The following is a 10,099-nucleotide window of genomic DNA, read 5'->3' as shown; positions in this document are numbered from 1 at the left end:
CGTTGCGTTTGTGGCCGTGTGGGTTCAGGCAGTTAGAAGCTGCATCTAAGATTAAAAAAAAAAGTGTAAAGACATAATATGTACTCTGCAATACGACAAATAATGGCAAATCATCCGGGGGAGTAGCAGCAGATGGTGAAATTTACATAACAGCAAAATACGGAAGTGAAGAGACACTGAAATCCTGATGCGTAATCTGATTCCCAAGAAATCACGCAAGCATACACATGCACGCACATGTTGACCTTCCATATACATATATGTACGTATGTATGTTTGCATACACAAAGAGTATAAACATGTATATTCCACATACATTTTTCCCTCTGCATATGCACCAATTTTCTTACGTCACAAGTGTAAGTATAATCATATGTTAAGTATGAGCATATTTTGTAAACCTAATTTTCCTTATACTTCCCCTTACTTGACATGAATTCTGGTTACTGTTCGAAATGGCCACTTTGCTAACCCTTTCCTTCACTCAAATATAAGGCTTATGTTTCTTTGAGATCGTTTTCTCTTTAATACAGCTACTGTACAACAAGGATGCTGGTTGGATAGACGAGTAAAACTGAACAAAAAAAAAAAAAAAAAAAAGTGGATCTTGAGAACTACGCTTAGTGTAGGGAAATAACCATTTAACGGAAAACAAAATTCATAATAAAAAACCAAGGAAGTTAGGTACGTGCAGAATTGTGCATTATGCATGTACAACAACATACACACACATATATACTTATATGTTATTACAATTACAAACGTACATATTCAAAAGTGACCAGTAGATTTATATATATATATATATATATATATATATATATATATATATATATATATATATATATATATATATATATATATATATATATATATAATTCTTGTCATTATTCAGTATTATTCAGAAAAACCTGTTCATATGGAACAAGCCCACAGGGGCCACTGACTTGAAATTCAAGCTTCCAAAGAGTATGGTGTTCATTAGGAAGAAGCGAGAGCAAGTAAAGGGAAATACAGAAAGAAGATATACCACTTATTAAAAAAATAATTAATAAATGGATAGAAATGTATTAATATGCAAGAAGAAGAGTATTAGGGTAGTAATTCATTGCATTCAGGGTAGCAATGCATTGCATTCGTGCTTGAACTTCTAAAGTTCCAACTGCACGACATCCTCTGAAGGGAGGATGTTCCACAGTCCAGCGGTGTGCAGAATAAAGGACCTCTGGAACTGAGAAGTCCGACAGCGAGGCACATTTACTGCATATTGGTGCTGCTGTTCTGCGAATCTGGTTGCTCTCGGCAGATAAAGGGGATCAGGGATCAATTGTGAATGTGAAAGATCTCTGTTGAAAAAGTGACAAACAAAACACCATCTGTCGATGATCCAAGTTATAACTGCTGAGGTTATAAAACAGAAACCTACCACCACAAAGTACTCTATCTAAAGGGGAGCCCTCTGGTTGCTCTCGGCATGAAAAGAGGACCAGGGATCAGTTGTGAATGTGAAAGATCTCTGTTAAAATACAACTTATGAAAAACTGACAAGCAATAGACCATCTGTCGATGATACATGTCATAATTGCTAATGTTATAAAATAGAAACCTACCACCACAAACTACTCTATCTTAAAGAGATAAACCTCTGACAGAAGCAGGCATCCATCCCGGAGAACAATATTCTAGTAAAGGAAGGGCAAATGACCTAAAACAGGTTGCACTGATTTTATCACTTATAAATATATGAGACCTTATGAACAATACCTAACTTTCATGAGGCATTTGCTGAAACTTTCATAGATGTTTCCCAACAGTTAGATGCGAGTCAAAAGTTACACCTAGAAAAGTTAAAGCTTCAGATTCATCCAGCAAAGTTCCATCAACCTGAAGGGGAGGATGGGGTGGGAAATCTGTAATAATCAATAGTGTTTTCGTTTAACTGGAGTTCAGCCTCATACCCCCACCGACTACACCATTCCCTGATCCGGTTCATGTCCCGATTGAGGTTGAGGGTAGGTTCATTTCTCATATGTGGAGACTTCACTACGCCCACAAGTGTTGCATCATCGGCATACTGAACAATCTTGTACACACTAAAAATAACAGTGGACCAAGAACACTGCCTTGTGGAATTCCAGACACAATAGGTCTTGGTTCACTAAAGATCCCGTCCACAGCAACTAGCTGCTGCCTACCTGTAAGGAAATCTTGAAGTAATCCTAAAACATATCCACCCAATCCAAAATTCTGAAGTTTATAAATAAGTGCCTTGTGATTTACTAAATCGAAAGCAGCAATAAAATCTATCTGAATTACTCTGCTCTCAAAACCCTTATCAAGGTTCCCTGGCAAATGGCATGTCAAGTATAGAAGAGCATCACAGGCACCTAACTGCTTCCTGTATGCATACTGACTATCAACTAACAATCCTTTAGATTCCACATACTTATAAAATGGTTTAAAAATAAGTTCATTAACTTTGGAGAACATAGGGAGAATAGAGATTGGCCTGTGGTTACTGCAGGGCGCAGATATGCCACTCTTTGGAACAGGCACTCTATTTAATTACTAAGCTTGCGCTCATCCACAAAGACACTACGTCGACATAAAAAATATATAGAATCTAGTAATCTTGGGAGGCAACACACTAGAAATTTGTTTAAAAACAAATGGAAGAAACTATCAGGATCTTCACACCAGATATCAAGATTATCCAGAATTTTCTTGACATCCCTGGAGAGAAAGGCAAATTTGTTAAGAATAGGTTCAGGATGACAAGTATCAGGGAGAGGGTCATCCTCAGCTGATTGCTTAGCTTCAAAAGCTCGATGAAGCAGTTCAGCCTTTTCCCTAGGGCCAATATGCAATCTACCATCACCTGTTAGTAGTGGTGGAATGAAAGACGAGCCTGACCCAAAGATAGATGGTGCCATTACGCTATTAGTCTAAACAGCAACATAAGCGATTAAACACTTGGCCACGATGGTGAGGATAGTTCTATTCCAGCACTCATAAATGTATCTAAATTCGACAGATATATGTATGAGCAGCAACCGACTTTAATCCTTCTTTCTGGTCAGGTGGGTAACGCGAATTCGTTCTGATGCTCCAGATGAGGGTTCGAATCCTGCTACAGACGTTAGAATTTCTTCATATTTTTCCATTTGATTCTTAAGCTTATAGTGACGTGCGTATCCAAAAAGTGTAAAGAAATTGAGAAATTATGAGGGTATTGTGATTATTACAATTAAATGCGTTCCTATGAAGTAACCAGTATTATAAATATAACAAATAGATTATAAATATAAAAATAATTATATATATATATATATATATATATATATATATATATATATATATATATATATATATATATATATATATATATATATATATATGCATGATGTGTGTGTGTTTTACTGAGCACCAAAATTTCAAATAAATGCCCAGTTTATTCATGACATGAAACAACATACAGAAATTATCAACAACTTGAAGACCTCAAAGCTATTCTTAGTGACCTTTTTATACTTTGTTTCCAAGATAGTGAAAAAAGTGGAAAAAGACAGTTTTCCTATTACTCTAAGGCCAAAGAAGAATAAACCAATTTTTAAAAATTCTGTATACCACAAACCTACAAATGTGGAAAGATGCTTGCATCTACATGAGAATAAAGAGTCCTAAAAATAATAAGTTATTTCCTCATGTGGTGGGAAAATTCAACAAGGAACTATGGGGGATGCTGAAACTATTAATCTATAATGGCAGAGGAGTGCTCCTCACTAAAACGGAGTAATTCAAGGTCAAGGCTACAAACAATAACGAGAACCGACGGAAAACATTCAGTGTCTGCCATCAAACTGAGTAATGACGCATAAAACCCAACTGACTGCTCCTCGCGACCCCTACAAATGAGTGAACCCCAGAACCTCCATAGAGCCAAATCTGATCTCATCCTTGTTAATGAGAAACAACGCATCTCTTGATTTAGAAAAGGCGCAAATGACCAACATAAAGTCTAGAAATTAACATGTTCAAAAGGGATTCATGATTTCCTCAAGCCTAACTATGTCAGTCGCACACCAATGTGACTGCAAAGTTTAGTTTATTACAGAAGGTCAAGTGTCATCTTCCATCTTCCAATGGTGCACTGGAAATCACATCAAAGACCTGCAGCGGAACAACTTGTCCAAGGGACTTAAACAGTATCGTTTCATTCGTAAAACTCCTAATTAATGTACAAATTCAGTCTGATTACATTTCTCCCATGGCGCGGCCAACGATACAGAGAGAGAGAGAGAGAGAGAGAGAGAGAGAGAGAGAGAGAGAGAGAGAGAGCGACTTGCAAGCCAATCATATACCATAAAAACTGTTTCTGCTTGCTAGTTTTAACCCTAACCAATTGTAAACTTTGCTACATTAGTCAATAAATAAGTCTGGAGAGTAAAAAAAAAGTCCCGTCTGAGGTACAGAGTAGTTATATGAACTCACCTGAACTTCTGGTGTGTAATGATTTCCATGACGACATTTGCTCTTCAAGGAATGCCTGCAGAAATACAAAACAATTAAAATGAATTATATCTGAATAACTCTTTTCTTTCAAATTTTCATTTCAAGATTTCATGTAGCCATAATTTCACCCAAGAAGTTGGGAAGATGAGCAAATAAACATGGGAGTTGGTTTGAAGTGTTTTGCTGTCCTTTCCTTACACACAAACACACACACACACACTATATATATATATATATATATATATATATATATATATATATATATATACTATATACTATATATATATATATATATATATATATATATATATATATATATATGATGAGAGAGAGAGAGAGAGAGAGAGAGAGAGAGAGAGAGAGAGAGAGAGAGAGATTTTTAAACAAAAACAGACAAAATAAAACCTGCTCGTAGTCAAGCAAACCTCGAAACAGATCAGATGCAATATCGCCACCAACAAAACCATGATTAAAACAATACGCGTCCTAAATAAAGGCAAACAAAGGTGAGAAGAATGAAAGGATTTACGTAAAACCTCCACCACCAGTGGTCACAAGCGTTAGAATCGATATCCTGACTTTAATTTAAGGACTCCAGATAATGAAAGGGTTCTTCTTGACTCTCGTAGTGTCAATGGTTATGAACCTTTTCTTTTCTTTCTCACAGTTACATCTATATTATCCAACATAGACGTCGCATTTTAAGCGCATCCGATTTCAATTTTCGAACACTTAGTAGCGAATGGATGGAGTTCAAACATAAAAAATGACATTATTCTAAATCATACACTATTAACAGGAAAAGATCGATAATATTAACTCTCTTAAACAGGACTTTTCATAGAATTAATTTGATTTTAAATACGCTATCAATACACGCATGTGCACTGAGCAGCGATAGGAAACTCATCTACAATTACACATCAATGCCATTGTATTTCGAAGTTTTATACTAATCCATTCACGTAATACTTTCCAATTTTATTCCAAGGATAGAGACTCAAATCAAAGAGGTCGTATAAAACATGTAAATCGAGGTTGTATAACGTTCTGTTCGGCGTCTCGGAGTAAAATACAGAGCTATTTACGTAACTGCTTCCTATCAAATGTTGATTGTGACGTCATGATAAAAGCATAAACTAAAAAATAAAAGACTACGAGAGAGGTACGCGTATTTCGAGCGAACCTGTGAATGAAGGCTTCTTTTATATATAACAACTCATCTATTTACGGCATTCTATCAGTCTCCTCACATGAGCCATTCAAGTTCAAAGAATGAGGTCAAGGATAAGAATCCCCAATACCATTTTTATAATACATTGAGGCGATAAACTCTACGGTTCCGTCCATCCACATTTGACTACCACGCACTCGCAAGGTTCCATGGTGAGCTTTACCCTACGTATGCGCTTGTCAAAAATAAATGCCCGTGACAAGTCGGTAAGATAAATGCAAGTACTCTTGTTCATAACATTTGTTTCAAACTGTTGGCAGCGACAACATGACAAGCACCGAACATTTCTTGCGTCCTTAACATCTATTTGGCACTAAGTTTCTTTGGCTGAATCGAGTTTTCTGTACAGCCGCTAAGCGTATAATCAAGGCCACCGAAAATAGATCTATCTTTCGGTTGTCTCGATATAATGCTGTATGAGCCGCGGCCCATGAAACTTTAACCACGGTCCGGTGGTGTCCTATCCTATATCGTTGCCAGAAGCACGATTATGGCTAACTTTAACCTTGAATAAAATAAAAACAACAGCGGATAGAGGGCTGCAAATTGGTGTGTTTGATGATTTGAGGGTGGATGATCAACATACCATTTGCAGCCCTCTAACCTCAGTAGTTTTTTAAGATCTACCGAGGCAGACAGAGAAAATGAGAACAGAAAAAGTTAGGACGGACAGACATTGCATGGCACAATGGTTTTGTTTTACAGAAAACTAAAAAGATAAGGTATTATACATACCTTTCCATGATGTACACACACATATATACAGTATATATATATATATATATATATATATATATATATATATATATATATATACTATATATATATATATATATATATATATATATATATATATATATATATATATATATATATATATATATATATATATATGACTGTTTAATATTTTCTGTTAAACAGAATTCCATCAAATATAAGACTATAAAAATGCCAAAATGTAGAAAGCTAATGCTATATTTCAGAGACCAACTGTCTCTCTCTTCAGGCATATAATGAATGAGAAGAGTTACAGAAAAGCGGTATTTATACCAAAAGGTTCATAGGTCAGCCATTACGTCACTCCAGTTGACAATTTCTCTTTAATCTTCTTAATCGCTGGTTGGAGGAAGATTTTACTTAAAATATCTCAGTCCCAAGCTCCTTTTGAGAGGTTCATTGTATTTCTTTGTTTAATCATTGCTGATTCTTCTATCTGGCTTTTGAACCGACAACTGCTGCTATAAATTATGCATGAGAAATTCCAGTTTATTTCTGTGATTATGGTTATTTATAGGCTCCTTATACTGATATATATATATATATATATATATATATATATATATATATATATATATATATATATATATATATATATATATATATATATAATTGAATACACACCAAAGAATATTTCACTATTATATTCTGAAAGATTTATATGCATGCTCATATGATGTGCAGGCTATGCACACTTTTATGAAGGGGATGGCCGAATAAATCAGATACTATTCGTTGTATTTCCCTCTTCTAATAATCAGAAAGACAGAGATACTTCAACAGAGAAGTACTTCTTTTAAACAGACCTAAAAATTGCCACCCCACTCGTAAATCTAGCAGCGCATATACACATTTACAGCAAGTTCAATAAACAGTTTTAGAACATTATTCTGTCCCAAAATAGAGAAAAACCATTTTTCAGATTTCTGAATGGTAAAACGGCAAGAGGCAAAGATATCTATCTATAGCCTCATCTCCTCCAGTCTGTAAATAGTTTTTCCTCTTTATAGCAAAAGGTTTCCAAACGGATGAAGCCGATCTGTTTATCATATTCCATGTCTTCTGTTCTGAACTTGCTGACGAAAGACACCGGCTGATTCTGATATAGTCTCAAAGAGGCCTCATCACTGTGATCGGTTCCGTGACAAAATCAGAATTTACGCAAGGCCTGTGCAAACGCTCACATGAGTGCGCTCGCCTGTCTCTCTTTATATACAGCTATTTCAGGAACTTATGTGACATTTTATTTTGAAGGAATAAAAATTATTACAATTCAACCATTCCAAAAAAAAAAAAAAAAAAAAAAAAAGTCACACGTCCTAACAAGAAGTATGTGAAATTTTTTTTACAAAAAGTAAATAATTAACCCTCTCTTTTTTTTGGACCCCATCAAACACCTGTACCAGTTTACAGGACCTAGCAAAAGTAAGCAAAGAACTGCACCATTTAGCCCCGATTGCAGACTTTGACTGACTTAACCTTCCTTACTCACGGAGAGAATGGGATGGTCAACTCCAAGTACAAATTTCTTTTTCTATATATATATATATATATATATATATATATATGTTATATATATATATGTATACAGTATATATATATATATATATATATATATATATATATATATATATATATATATGTATACAGTATATATATATGCAGTATATATATATATATATATATATATATATATATATATATATATATATATATATATGTATATGTATATATATATATATAAAATATATATATACTTACATATATATATATATATATATATATATATATATATATATATATATGGTTATATATATATATATATATATGTCGCAGAGCTCTGGAGGAAGGAATGAAAGAAGGAGTGGTCAGCTGCCCTGCCTTTCTCGAGGCTGAGCTTCGGAAGGTCCGAGAGTTTGCGACAAGCCTTAGATACCTTTGTGATTTTATTGGCAGAGCTTTCTGTAAAGCAAGAAAAACTTTTTATGTAGTTGGTCATAAGAGTTATTTTAATGTGACAAACCCTCTTGTTTTACCATCTGTAACCAGTTCATGGCCATCCCTGGGCTATTGAGACCAATTGACGTTAATGTCATTTTTAAGAACTATGGACTTAAGAACACGTTAATCAGGAATTCCCCTCTACAGAAGAATGGTTGCATATATGAGCTCTCTTGCGATCAGTGTAATGAAAAGTACGTGGGACAGAGTGGCAAGGATCTCGAAACAAGATTAAAACAACATAAATATAATGTAGGAACAGGGAATACTTCAAGCAGTTTATTTCAACAGATGAATGAATGCAACCACACCATCAATTGGAAAAAAGCTAAAGAGATCATGTTCTGTAAAGACATCACGATAAGAAACATTGTTGAATCATGTATAATAAAGAAAGATCGTGTAGAATTGATCAACAGCAGTCCCGCGATGCACAAACCGGATGAACTGCTTGTAAATAATATTTTTAGACAATTAGTTTTCAAATAGTAGTATGATATTTTTTATGTTTATGTATTGCTGCCACGCAGGTGTCTTTGTAACAATGATTTTTTGTATCACTTGGCCCTGCGGAGGTGTTTGAAAAACACGAAATCGCTAAAAAGGTCAACTCCTTCTTTTATTCCTTCTCCCGGGTCTACAAAATAAATATCGCAAGTTCTAGCGACAGATCGTCAAAATATATATTACAGTATATATATATATATATATATATATATATATATATATATATATATATATATATATATATATATATATATGGCACTCCTCAGGCATTTATAGATTCCAGATCGTTTCACTGTTCCATCTTTGAAAGCTTTAAACAGCAATTCTGAATCATAAAGGAGACGCCTCTATTGATATCGAATCAGTGCCTCCAAAAAAAGAAAACAGACTATAAAAATAACATTATGTGCCGGTACGTGCTATTTGTACATGGAGTCTATAAGAGGTTACTTCCATGTTAAATATAGAAACAATTCCGGCGGCTCCCCCACCCCTCCATTCCATATCACTCCTTCACAACCCCTGCTTTTCTCTCTCCCCCATCTGCCGTTTAACATAAAAGTCTTTCTTCCCTTCTATCTTTAGTCTTCTTTCCTCAGGCTATTACGGTTTCCTTCCCCTCCGCCCACCCCCTCCCCCGCCAACAGAGAAAACCAGGTTACGAGAGCTCTAAAACGCCCCGACGGCGATCGATTATTGACCTGGTGACCTTGAAGGCTGATCTTGCTACTAAGAGAGAGAGAGAGAGAGAGAGAGAGAGAGAGAGAGAGAGAGAGAGAGAGAGAGAGAGAGAGAGAGATGCTACTGTGCACATAACATGTGCCATAACGATCAAAACGAAATACGACATTGTGACAAACTCAACCTCCTCGTGATCCTCCAGGGAGAAAACATGGTGACAAGTCCTTGAAGACTCCCCAACATATGGGCCATGGCAATTGCGGCCCTTTAACGTTATGCAGATGATAGTATATATATATATATATATATATATATATATATATATATATATATATATATATATGTATGTGTATGTATGTATGTATGTAGCCCTTGGGAGACAGTGAT

General features: G+C 35.0%; 1 long non-coding RNA gene across 1 annotated transcript in view; it reads right to left on the bottom strand.

The window, feature by feature from the left end:
• The window catches only part of LOC136851309 (uncharacterized), an 82,700-nt gene that overhangs the window by 27,254 nt on the left and 45,347 nt on the right, over positions 1 to 10,099 (bottom strand). The window contains exon 2 of the long non-coding RNA XR_010856839.1: positions 4,492 to 4,546. This is a non-coding gene — a long non-coding RNA (uncharacterized lncRNA). The remainder of the gene's footprint in view (positions 1 to 4,491; positions 4,547 to 10,099) is intronic.

The sequence above is a fragment of the Macrobrachium rosenbergii genome, chromosome 23, assembly GCF_040412425.1.
Source record: "Macrobrachium rosenbergii isolate ZJJX-2024 chromosome 23, ASM4041242v1, whole genome shotgun sequence".
NCBI lineage: Eukaryota > Metazoa > Arthropoda > Malacostraca > Decapoda > Palaemonidae > Macrobrachium > Macrobrachium rosenbergii.
This window is presented reverse-complemented; position numbering and strand designations above follow the sequence as displayed.